This window comes from Schistocerca piceifrons, chromosome X (assembly GCF_021461385.2).
Source record: "Schistocerca piceifrons isolate TAMUIC-IGC-003096 chromosome X, iqSchPice1.1, whole genome shotgun sequence".
In the NCBI taxonomy this organism is placed as follows: Eukaryota; Metazoa; Arthropoda; class Insecta; order Orthoptera; family Acrididae; genus Schistocerca; species Schistocerca piceifrons.
In genome coordinates this window covers 891,074,966-891,088,604 of record NC_060149.1, presented here as the reverse complement: position 1 = coordinate 891,088,604, position 13,639 = coordinate 891,074,966, and the positions used below count along the sequence as shown (strand labels likewise).

At 44.3% G+C, this 13,639-nt stretch overlaps 1 pseudogene; it reads right to left on the bottom strand.

Moving 5' to 3' along the window:
- Window positions 1-2,314: 2,314 nt before the first annotated feature.
- LOC124722759 lies at window positions 2,315-11,168 on the bottom strand (annotated as a pseudogene).
- Between the last annotated feature and the right edge of the window lie 2,471 nt (window positions 11,169-13,639).

The following is a 13,639-nucleotide window of genomic DNA, read 5'->3' as shown; positions in this document are numbered from 1 at the left end:
TCTATTTCTGAGCCCTGTCACTCGCCAAGAATGAAGAAAAATTGACGGTGAAGGGCCTCAGGAGTAACAGAGTCTTTTGGCCCTTGCAGTAGATCCAGATAAAGTTGTTGCCAAGGCATGTACCATGCAGGTATACATAAGTCGTCCCAGAGGAAAGATGGTAGAGAAGTGACCAGACAAGGACTGCAATTATAATCTCCAGTTTGGGCCATTGTCGCAGGAGATCTATCACCTTTTTAGGGAAAAGTGGATGGTAATTTGGATGTTGAGGCAAGCTGCAAATGTATATGATATAATTTGCCCGCAGCTGTTGTCGCCTGATCCACGATAGAGGAACCCCAGTTTCCACAAGTAGACTGTTCACTGGGCTCATTTGGAAAGCTCCCTTCCCAAATTGAAATCCACTGTGGTGTATAGGGTCTAGCATCCACAATGCTGAGGGTGATGCTGAACCATATGCCAGGCTCTCATAGCCAAGATGCAACTGTACAAGGGCTTTGTACAGTTCCAACAGTGTAGGGCAATCGGTACCCCCATTGGTGTGACTCAGGCGTTGTAGAATGTTAATATATGACCAGCACTTTTCCTTAAGCTGACAAAGGTGGGTAAGCCCAAGTTATGTGGGAGTCGACAAGCAGACCTAAAAAAGCGACAAGTCACCACTACATTACATAGTTGGTCATTGAGGTAAAGTTCTGGATATAGGTGGAAAGTACAATGATGATAGAAGTGCATGACAAGTCTTGGCAGCAGAAAACTAAAAGCCATGGACAAGGGCCCATGATTGTGCCTTTCGTATGGCACTCTGCAGTCACTGTTCAGCTACACCAAAGTAGATGAGCAAAAAGGAAATACACTGAGAAATTCCCACTCTCTGAATGGACTGTTATACGGCTCAACGTGGTGTGTAGAAAAACATAGGTGTTGTTGTTCCACCTGCTGTTTCAGGGGAAGAAAGGCAGGGCGTTAATTCCCAGATGCAGAAGTTAGAGCATAATGCTCAGCAAAATGATCTGCAATTGCATCTGGGTTGGTTTATACAGCTCCATGTGCAGAAATCCCCAGTATACCTGCAGGGATCTGATATACCTTGGAAGGAGAGGTTCACATTCCATTGGTGCAGATGTATCATTCCCAGCACTCCTGCTTCCATCTTTTGATTAGTTTATGGGTCCAGCCAATACATGGTATGGTACTTCACCATCTGGAGGAAGACAGATGTAGCAGATGATAATTTTCTGCATTGTCCTCGCCCTGAGAGCCATGGCTTCTAAAAGTGTTTGAAGGAGCACATGTTCACTACATAGAGAGGTAAGAACATATACGCATACTCCACCTACCATCATGTTACAGGCAGTATAATTTCTGGAATATCCCCAGTAGCCATGAAGGGCAGGGTCCACATTGGTGGAAACCAGGTTTTCTGTAGGGCAACAGAAGTAGTAGGTGTAATGTTTACGAGCTGTCGTAACTCAGTCACCTGGGGGAAAAACTGCGGCAATTCCACTGGAGGATGACTTTCTGAAGTCTGGGAAGGCATGAAGTGACCAAGGAGGCAGTTTATGCCTCAGGGTCACCAGATGCCACCTGTTGAGGGCTTATCTCTGTGATAATTGGTTCTGAGGCTCAGGGAAGATCACCTCATCCTCAGGATTGTAGCATGCCAGAAGTGGTGGTGTGGGGGGACGGGGGGCACTAGCATCTCTTTCTTCCTTATGGTTTTCTTCTTCTCTCATTTATCTTTCAGTTTCTCTTGCTGGGAGGGCTTCTCTGAGTTCATCTCAGGAACCAGTGAGGATTGTGAAGCTAGTGGCTCCTTCAGCCACTGACTGGTGTGTCCAGCTTCATAGCCATGGAATCCAGTGTCCTGAAGGACCCCTTCCTTGTGAGAGGAGCCAGAGAATGCTGTTGCCTCTTGGGCTGAGGGATGGGAACAGATATCCCCAATGGCTGGGGGAGGGGGGGAGGGGGGGAAGGCTGAGGGAGGGGGGAGGGAGGGGGGAAGGGGGGAAGGGGTAGGGAGGGGGAAGGGGGGAAGGGGGAGAGGGGAAGGGGGATGGGGAAGGGGGAAGGGGGAAGGGGGAGGGAGGGGGGAGGGAGGGGCGAGGGAGGGGGGGAGGGAGGGTGGAGGGTGGGTGGAGGGAGCGTGGAGGGAGGGGGGAGGGAGGGGGAGGGAGGGGGAGGGAGGGGGGAGAGAGGGGGAGGGGAGAAGGGGGAGGGGGGATGGGGAGGGAGGGAGGCATTGCACCCACAGTAGATGTTACAGGAAATAACAGGAGGCATAGGCGAAGGAGGAGGAGGAGGAGGCATAGGCTTAGGAGGAGGAGGAGGAGGCGTAGGTGTAGGAGGAGGAGGAGGAGGCGTAGGCATAGGCGTAGGAGGAGGAGGAGGAGGCATAGGCGTAGGCGTAGGAGGAGGAGGAGGAGGAGGAGGTGTAGGAGGAGGAGGAGGCATAGGCATAGGAGGAGGAGGAGGAGGAGGAGGAGGAGGAGGAGGAGGAGGAGGCATAGGAGGCGTAAGAGGAGGCGTAGGAGGAGGAGGAGGAGGAGGCGTAGGAGGCGTAGGAGGAGGCGTAGGAGGAGGTGTAGGAGGCGTAGGAGGTGTAGGAGGAGGCGTAGGAGGCGGAGGAGGAGGCGTAGGAGGAGGAGGAGGCGTAGGAGGAGGAGAAGGAGGCGTAGGAGGAGGAGGAGGAGGCGGCGGCGGAGGAGTAGGAGGCGGCAGAGGCGCAGGAGGAGGTGGAGGAGTAGGAGGAGGCGGTGGCAGAGGAGGAGGAGGCGGAGGAGGAGGAGGAGAAGGCGGAGGAGGAGGAGGAGGAGGAGGAGGAGGAGGCGGAGGAGGAGGAGGAGGAGGCGGAGGAGGACGAGGAGGAGGAGGCGGAGGCGGAGGAGGAGGAGGCGGAGGAGGAGGAGGAGGAGGAGACGGAGGCAGAGGAGGAGGAGGAGGCGAAGGTGGAGGAGGAGGCGGAGGAGGAGGAGGCGGAGGTGGAGGAGGAGGAGGTGGAGGAGGAGGAGGAGGCGAAGGACAAGGAGGAGGAGGCGGAGGTAGAGGAGGAGGAGGCAGAGGAGGAGGAGGAGGCGGAGGAGGAGGAGGAGGAGGCGGAGGCGGAGGAGGAGGAGGCGGAGGCGGAGGAGGAGGAGTCGGAGGAGGAGGAGGCGGAGGAGGAGGAGGAGGATGCGTAGGAGGCGGAGGAGGCCTAGGAGGAGGAGGATGCGTAGGAGGACGAGGAGGCCTAGGAGGAGGAGGATGCGTAGGAGGAGGAGGAGGCCTAGGAGGAGGAGGATGCATAGGAGGAGGAGGAGGCCTAGGAGGAGGAGGATGCGTAGGAGGAGGAGGAGGCCTAGGAGGAGGAGGCCTAGGAGGAGGAGGCCTAGGAGGAAGAGGCCTAGGAGGAGGAGCCCTAGGAGGTGGAGGCCTAGGAGGAGGAGGCGTAGGAGGAGGAGGCGTAGGAGGAGGAGGCGTAGGAGGAGGAGGAGTAGGAGGAGGAACAGGAGGAGGCGTAGGAGGAGGAGGAGGAGGCGTACGAGGCGTAGGAGGAGGAGGAGGCGTACGAGGCGGAGGAAGAGGAGGCGTACGAGGCAGAGGAGGAGAAGGCGTACGCGGCGGAGGAGGAGGAGGCGTACGAGGCGGAGGAGGAGGAGGCGTACGAGGCGGAGGAGGAGGAGGCGTACGAAGCGGAGGAGGAGGAGGCGTACGAGGCGGAAGAGGAGGAGGCGTAGGAGGAAGAGGAGGAGGCGTAGGAGGAAGAGGAGGAGGCGTAGGAGGAAGAGGAGGAGGCATAGGAGGAAGAGGAGGAGGCGTAGGAGGAAGAGAAGGAGGCGTAGGAGGAAGAGGAGGAGGCGTATTAGGAAGAGGAGGAGGCGTAGGAGGAAGAGGAGGAGGCGTAGGAGGAAGAGGAGGAGGCGTAGGAGGAAGAGGAGGAGGCGTAGGAGGAGGAGGAGGAGGAGGAGGAGGCACAGGAGGAGGAGGAGGAGGAGGCGTAGGAGGAGGAGGAGGAGGAGGCGTAGGAGGAGGAGGAGGAGGAGGCGTACGAGGCGTAGGAGGAGGAGGAGGCGTACGAGGCGGAGGAAGAGGAGGCGTACGAGGCGGAGGAGGAGGAGGCGTACGAGGCGGAGGAGGAGGAGGCGTACAAAGCGGAAGAGGAGGAGTTGTAGGAGGAAGAGGAGGAGGGGTAGGAGGAAGAGGAGGAGGCGTAGGAGGAAGAGGAGGAGGCATAGGAGGAAGAGGAGGAGGCGTAGGAGGAAGAGAAGGAGGCGTAGGAGGAAGAGGAGGAGGCTTATTAGGAAGAGGAGGAGGCGTAGGAGGAAGAGGAGGAGGCGTAGGAGGAAGAGGAGGAGGCGTAGGGGGAAGAGGAGGAGGCGTAGGAGGAAGAGGATGCGTAGGAGGAGGAGGAGGTGTAGAAGGAGGCATAGGCAGCATAGGAGGAGGTGTAGGTGGCGTAGGAGGAGAAGGAGGAGGAGGAGGAGGAGGAAGAGGCGGTGGAGGAGGAGGAGGAGGAGGAGGAGGAGGTGGCAGATGCGGCGGAGGCAGAGGCATGTTCCCCAACCATCAAGGGGGCAGGCGTAGTCTGGTGTCCTCGGGTGCCCAATGTAAGAGGCATAGCTGTTGAGGACACTGTTTTCATAAGGGTGATGTTGTATCCACAGCTTTTTGAGGACGTCATGTGTATAGGGTGAAGATTTGTGATTCTCTTTGCCTCTTTGTAGGTCAACCTGTCCAGAATCTTGTATTCCATTATCTTCCTCTCTTTCTGATGAGCGGTGCAGTCCAGCAAACAGGAGGAATAATGCTTGCTGTAACTGATGCAAATGGGAGGAGGAGCACAAGGAAAGTTCGCTTGTGATGGACGTCCACAGTCCCAACATCCCAACATGTGGGCTGGCATTACATCAAGGGGACATGTGCCCAAATTTCCAGAATCTAAGGCACTGCATAGGTAGAGGAAGATAGGGTTTAATATCACACCAGTAGACCATCACCTTGACTTTTTCAGGCAATGTGTCATCCTCAAAGGCCATGGCTGGTAGCAACTACATTATTCTTACACACCTAACTAAGTGAACAACTTGTCACCGTAGGCTGGTGTGCAACTCATCATTGGACTGCAAGAGGAAATGTCTGGAGAATATTTAGGCTCTCATGGGGGATGGTGGAGACCAGTACATCACCCAGCTTGGCACAGACCAGCAATGCAAGTGACTGGGTAAGGGATGCCGGTTTTATCAGGATTGACCCATTCGACATTTTGGATATTTCCACCACTTCCAAACTTATCCTCTACGTGCTCGACAAAAAGCAAAGACTTTATGACAACAAAAGATTCCTTATCTGATTGTGCACAAACTAAGTATTGAGAATATACCTCTACTTGATCTTTAGTCCTGTGTTCTTCCCATGGTGTAGCCAAGGAAGGAAACAATTGGGGGTCATATCTCTACACATTATATTGCACCTTACCTCTCAGAGACTACTGGGGCCATTCAACCACCACTATCAGACATCTTCATCTGCTTCATTGCGAGTCATCCACCCTGATGTCACCCATTCCAGTCAGGAGCTCTCCCCACTGGTGCCACACAGCCACAGCAAAGGACATCTGGTGCAATGGCCATTGATGGGTGTCCTGATGCCCCAAGAAGACTGGCATCTACTCCTTGATGTACATGGGGAATTTGCAGCTCAGGTATCAGCAGTGTGATCCCTGTATTGTCAGGGGAGCTATGAACAAGAAGGTACACGATTACCCCTCCATGATCGACTGGCCATTTTGGTGGATATCTGGTGCCAAAAGAGCCATCATGATCATGGGTGCAGTAGAGGACAGTGGACAATGGGTGTACGTGATGCCCCTGTAAGTTGTCATTGCCCAAATAGCTGGATTACAGGTGGAATTCCAAGGCCATGACAATAATAGCTGCAGAAGATTCCACACATGATGGACCATGTAAAGTGTCCTTCCTCAAATAGCCTGCACTTCTGTAGAATTTGGAAAGGTGGAGGCCAAATCCTGAAAGGGGACCATAAATTCGAAAGCCAAAAAATGGAAGAATAAAAATGAAAACTACATCCACAGCTTGCACTGAAATTTATTGCTCATGTAGCCAAATTGGTGCTTGTAATCCAACCACCACATGAATAATGTGGATACAGTGGTTATTTTTATGCAAGCTGATTGCTGATATTGTGCTGTTTAATTTTAAATTGTCCCCTCCACTCTTGCAACTAAATTGAAACTGGAGACATTAATACGAAAGTTCTGACTTCCTTTCACTGTGGATTTCAGGCACAGATGAAGACTTGAATGTGTTTCTGCTGATTGCCCCAAAGCTACATATTTGTACTGCACCAGTTGCTTTAACAGAGGTTAAGATGCATTCATTAAGCCTTATACTAAAATGGGAAGGGATTTGGTGAACTTCTTACAGGCATGTCAGTGGAGTCAACATCATGTACCTGTGAGAATCTCAATCAGAGGGGCTGTTTTGTTAAGTATAGGTCACATGTCCAGCAAGAAAGTTCAAAATAATTTAAAAAGTGTAACACTTCCTGGAGTTGTTAAGGAGGTTAATTACATCAGAACATAAGTAGTTTAATAAATAATGTATAGTTTTCTTCCTTTGAAATTAGCCAGTTGTTCTGATGATGCAAATATTCTGTACCATTTCATATTTAGTAACTAGTCAGAAAGTAATTAAATGTGCTATGTAGTTATATAGTGTTATGTGATTTATAGAGTGAATATTGGAAAAAGGAGTTTCTTTTACTTCTAACTGTAAATATCATGTTGCTGGAAAACTGTAGTGTTAAAAAGGGATTTTGTTTCATTGTTTTGTTTCCTGTTGAACAAGAAGAAATGACTGACAGTTTGTTAAGTTTTAATGTCAGTTACCTAAAAGGATTGACAAGTAGAACACAGAAACACCATCTGTGTGCTGCAATCTCACTTACACACAAACTTTCTATCCTGTGTGAAGTTAGATGGAACAATTTTAACAAAGTCCGAGATTAGAAAAGGTGATAAAATGTATATTCTGTTGTCGAAGTACCATCAGAACAAGAAGGAAATCGATAAGAAGAAACAACTTACTATAGCTGAAGAACATTCATGCAGGAAACTGACTACTAGTATCAGTTGCTGCAAGAAGTAAATACAAAATGTTTAAGTATAACCAACTACTAATGTGAAATTTAATGTACTTGCTTAATGGGTGGGATTGTATGACAGGAGATTTCCTTCAGAAATAAGAAGATATTTAAAAAAAAAAGTAATTAAAGTCCATGAGAACCTTATGCTATTAAAATAACTTATACGTGAATAAAGTGAAATTGTTTCCATCCCAGAAGGTAATTTAATGGCCCTGTGATAGTTTCACAGTACAAAAATTACTGCAGTGAATTAAGTTGTTGTAACATGTAAAAGTATGTACTTCAACATTCATATAAGTAAATTATAATTTGAGTTACATAAATAAGAGTAACAGTTATACATTTACCCAGTAAATGTTGCAAGCCTTAAATAACACTAACTCCAGGTGATATTTTTGTGATCTAATTAACATATTTAACATTAAAAAACCAAAGGAATTAATGGTGTTACATATTACTGGCTTCCGTCATACTTAGAAGAAAGAATGTAAAATGCAGTGTTGTTCAATTTTCCAACTGAAGAAATTGGAGAACATCTGTAAGGGTAGGAGGGAGTCTTGCTGTATTTACCCTCAGATTCATTATTGTTGCCTGTACATGTGAATGAAGTATCATTCAGCAAGAGTTTTTAAACCTTCTCAAATTGGAACAGAAAGAACAGTCATTTGTTTTCAACGAATGAAGCAGATATCTAAAAATGTACTTTCCCACAATTTTGAAAAAAGTGTACTCATACCTGTACCAACAACTGTGTTATTAAACAAATAGAAATACTGTGCATAATCTAAGTTATTTAATAAGGCAGAATAGACATGTCTAAGAAACACATTGATAATAATTAGCTTCTAAACATATTTCTGGTCTTCTCAGACAATTAAGTATGCCAGTTTCTGAAAGAAACAATTCTCATAATACTTTTTGCATTCTTCCATTCAGTGTACTAAAGCATAAAATTTAATAGTTATTAAGACCTTTAGAAAGAACATCTGTTTCACCAAAGCACAAAGTAAAAATACCTATTCTTCATCCATCATTATATTTGTAGGCTCCTCTTCAAGGAATCAGGCATTTTATATCAATAAATTTATGCAGGCAGTGGGTGGGAGACAGTGTTTCATTAGAAAGTTGTACTGAAATATTTTCATCACATTAAGCTGCTCATATATCATAGGTTCATTTGATTCTACATGATAAATTTCATCACATTCAACACAGCTTTGATTTAGAATCTTTTCTATGGTTTATAGAAATTCACTTGTGGCAACATCACTGATAGAATTTCCTTTTGTTTTGGAGAAACTGGACACACAGCTATAAATATTAACACAAACTGCTGCAACTTCCTAGGAGTTTCTGCTCATAGGCATATGTGAAGAGTGGTATGTATCATTTACCACAAAGTCTCTTCACTATTACCATTTTCCCCAATGAATTCCTTATCCTTACCAGTACAGTAACTATTTAGTGTACAGGGAGCAGATGGTTGAAATACTGCTCCTGCTACTCTTGAGACAGATGGAAGTGAGGGACACTTTTCTTTGTTTATGGAAAAGAAAGACAGTTATTCTTGCCATAGGTTAAAATTTCACCAAGTGTTAAGTAGAAAAAACAGCAGCTTAAATCAGTTTTACATAACATAATCTTAAATCGTTTGAAAAATCTTTGGCATAAACTCAATCATCTAATGCAAAAATATTTTCACTGTGTTGCCATATTAACAGAGACCAATGTTGTCCCAGATATCAACTTCTGTTTTCATGCAGAGAGAAAACTTTTGGAATAATGGATCCTATCTCTACATCCAACTGTGCAACATCTCAGTAGGCATCAGCATGTGCTAGTGGAAAGGTTATGCTGTCAGTCATTAGCATTTAAACTGTTTCAAAGAGTGCGCTAAAAGAGAAGTCCAGGAACTAATGTGGTGGTTGTTGGCAAATAGTTATGTGGCATCTGAAATTCATTATGGTATTTGTGTTGCAGTGATGAGTGAACGTGTCTTATCAGGTGTCACTTGTTGAAATGGAAGGGTTAACATCTAAGGCAATTAACTAAATGACCAGCTATCTGTAGTCAGTGAATAATCTACTCAGCAAATTCATGTAAGTTTGTGAAAATGAATTTTTTTTTCAATTTATTAAATTTGGTGATGGGAGAGGGGAGGGGGAAGGTGGGGACAGGGATATTGCTGAAAACTAAGGTTACGTTAATTTCAGAACTACTTTCTGAGAACAAAAGATGACTAGATAATCTCTTCCTAGCACTTACATTTGGATAATAATGAAAAAGGTGAGTGAGTGGGTTGGTTGGTTGTAGGTTGGTCAGTTGGTCGGTTAATTAGTTCATGTTCCATAGATCATCTGAATGTTTCTTTTATTCAAATAATGTGGAATGAGTCAGTTTATAGGATATGTATACATGATTAGTGTTAACATTAATGAACACACAATTATTTTTAGTCCTACTCATGCAACTACACTTCCTTTTTTACATGCTACCAATTTTTAAGCAGAAATTTGTCAATGGAATAGAGGGAATTGTCTAAGAGAAATGATTTTAAATTAGATTTGAAATTTGCTTTGCTACCTGCCAGACACTTTATGATATTAGGCAAATGATCAAAAATTTTTGTTGATGTATGTTAATCTCCTTTCTGAACCAACAGCAACTTCAACGATGGCTAGTAAAGGTAATTTTTCCCTCTCTAGCATTGTAGGTATGGACATCAATGTTGTTCTCAAACTGTGAGGGATTACTTATGAGAGATATCGTTAGCAAATGTATGTATTGTGATGCTGCAGTTAAAATGCCTAGATCCTTAAAGAGGTTCCTACAGGACATCAGTGGGTGAACACCACATATTATTCTAATTGCTCACTGTTCTGCAACCAATACTTTCTTTCTAAGTTATGAGTTACTACTGAAAATTATTCTGTATGTCATTATTGAGTAAAAGTGTTCAAAATAAGTCTGAAAGTTCAAAATCAGCTGAAAATAATTGTTTGAGAAGCTGAGCAATATGATGCTTCCAGTTTGAGTTTTTGTCAGTATGTACACCCAAAAATTTGGAACATTCTACCTTATTTACTGACTTTTTCCTATGTGCCACATCAATTTTTGGTGTGACTATTTGTTGCAAAGAACTGAATGTAGTAAGTTATTTAAAAATTTAGGGAGAGTCCATTTTCAGAGAACCACTTATTTGAAACTATCATTTACCAACTATTCTGTTGCTTTCTATGAAACAGTATTTATTACAAAATAGTATTTTCTGCAAAGAATACCAATTTTGCTTGTTGAATGTTAAGTGGAATGACATTCACATATAAAAGGAGAGGAGTGAACCCAAAATTGAATCCAATGAGATTTTTTTCCCCAGTCGCTAAAATGTTCTGTATTTCCAATACTGTCTGAATTATTCTGCACAACCCTCGCGTTCCATTTGTTAAGTAGGATTAAAACGAGCTGTGTGTAAAGCCATCAACTTCATACAACTTGAGTTTTTCTAAGAGAGCAACATGATCTACACATTCAGATGCCTCGGAAAGATCACAAAAATATCAACTGACAACATATTATTATTTACAGCTTGTACTATTTGATAAGCAAATGTTTAAATAGCACTCTCAGATGAGCAACCCTTCTGGAATTCAAACTGATATGCTAAACAAATTTTTTCCACTGAAGTGTGCAACTACCTTTGGGTATATTACTTTTATAAATAATTTGGAACAAAATGTCAAGAAAGAAATTAGATGATAAGTAAATCTGTCTTGCCACCTTTCTTATGAAGTTGTTTAACAATTATTGCAGATTTTAACCTGTCTGGAAAAATTCCTTGTGCCAGTGATGCATTGCATATATCACTAAGGACTTTACTTATTAAGTCGGAACAACTTTTCAGAATTCTGTTTGAAATTCCATCAAATCCACATGAACTTTTTTCTTTACAGTTCTTATAACTATATTAATTTCAGTGAAGAATGTTTGTGCTACTTATAGTTGACTTTTTGAATGACTTTTTTAATATATTCCCTTGCTTCTTGAGAGCGGTGTGCTGACCACACGCCCCTCCTATCTACATTCGCAACTGAGGATGATACGGCGGTCAGATGGTCCCGATGGGCCATGTGTGGCCTGAAGACAGAGTGCTCTTGCTTCTTGAACTGGACCATTTAATCTTATGTTTGGTGCTAAGTTTAGAAAGTAATTATTAAAAATACATGCAATTTGTGAATTATCGGTCACAACACTATCATATAGCTGAACTGTTATGGGAACCTTTACAATGAATGGCTATCCTGTCTCCCACTTGACAATGTCCCATATTTCATCTCCATTATTTAGTTCTGTCATGACATGCATACTTCTGGACATAGATATTAGGCTGGTAACACCACATCTTGACTTACCCTGGCCCTTACGTACGTTTCCCCTCTTCCTCTTGCACAAGTCTTTAATTCCCTTAATTATACATTGCTTACATTTTTTACAGATCTTATGTATAATTTTTTAGCAAAGTAACCTTCAAATACTGATACAAATTTACTATGGAATAGATTGAATTCAATATTAGCATCTCTTTCTACATATAGTTGCAAAAGAAGCTGAGTAGCAACATGGTGTAGTGCTTATGATACTAAACTGTTACATGGAGAGTCGTGAGTTCAAAACTCACCTGGACTGTACAATTTTAATTTCTATATTCAGTTCAAGTACATTCTATAAGTATCCACAGATGTCAAGAATCATTTTACTGAAATGTTCTGTAACTGTACATATACTGTATGTGTTCTGGCTGGAGGCAGTTTGTTCCACGCTCTTGTATGGGCAAGTACTGAATAAACCACCTCCTACATGACATTACTTTGGTGGAGACACTGGTTATTGAAACCTGTGATGGCACACATTATCGATGACACAGTGACTCCCATCAGGCCACAACAGAGCCGCAGTTTACATGGTGAGAAACCTGAGTCCTAGCCATATTCAACAGATCGCAATCTATCGGAGACAGACGAAGGAGAGAATGTTACGATGACAGCAACTGTGTGCCACCACATGTGACATCCTTCCGGGTTCTCTGGTGGTGATGACCAAGATCCAAACAAGTGGCTGAAGGTATATGAGCATATAGCCAAACTTAACAAATCATTTTAGCCGATGCCAACTCTGGGACGATGAAGACGAACAAGAAGATGTGGGTGCAGGACGATGTGGGTCACAATCACTGCAAGCTAGCTGTTGGGGAGGATGCTCCCCAACACGCTGATCAAGGTCTCCATTGTCGTTTAGAAGCTCCAGCCGATTACCTAGCTGCCGCAACCTGGAAAACTAAAGGGTGTGACCTTCCTTGGAAATGAGGCTGCCGAAGAGAAAAATCCTCCGCCATTGATCACTACAAAAATGATAGGAAACTATGTCAATATCCTCATGGATGGCCAACCAGCCCAACCTCTTGTGGACTCTGGATCATCATATTCAATCATTTCTGAGAAGTACTGTCACCAGTTGCAGAAAACTGTATTCCTTGACAATGAAACATCTCTGCCAAAGGTGGCTAATGGGAAATATGTAAAACCTACAGGAAGATGTGCCATTCATGTGGGTATAGGTGGCCATACACAGCCCTTAGAATTCATTGTCTTACAAGAGTGTAGTCATGACATTCTCGGATGGGACTCTTTGAAAGCTTCTCAGGCAAGTATAGATTGTGGTCACTCAAAGATTATGCTAGATGAGATGAGATATTGTGGAGAGGAAGATCTGCGTCCGAGTGTGTGGAGACTGTGTGTGCTGAATGAAGTGATGATTCCTGTAGCCAGCGCTAGAAAGGTAACTGTCACGTGTCATGCCATGCATCAACACATGGATCTTGTCATGGAATGTAAGATGAGCATACCACTGAAGAATAACTTGGTCATCACAGCTTCTGTCATCTCATTTAAGAATGGATTCAGTGAACTGTGGATATTTAACTGTCACCGAGAACTGCAGATCCTTCGAAGACACGTGTGCAGCAAATGCTGAGCCATTAGTTGAAGAACAGCTGAACATCATAGAAACCTCCCATGCCAAGTCTGTGGGCAAAATTAGCGCTACCGCTATGAGACAAGATCTTCTAGCAAGACTATCACCAGATCTCACTAAGGAACAACAGAAGAAGCTACTTGACATTCTTCAAGAGTTCTCCAAATGCTTCAATCCACAGGTGAAGAGCAAATTAGACAAATCAACAGTGAAGCACCAGATTAGCACTGGAGAACATCAGCCAATAAACCAGATAGCATACCATGTGTCAGCAATGGAATGTTTAATAATTCATGATAAGGTAGAGAAAATGATGAAGAATGACATTATTCAGCCTTTGCAGAGCCCATGGTCATCTCAAAATCGTCCTCGTCAGGAAGAAGGGTGGCAGTTGGCACTTTTGTGTTGATTACAGGAAGCTTAATAATGTAACTTACAAGGATAACTTAAAAGGACATTTACCCCCTTC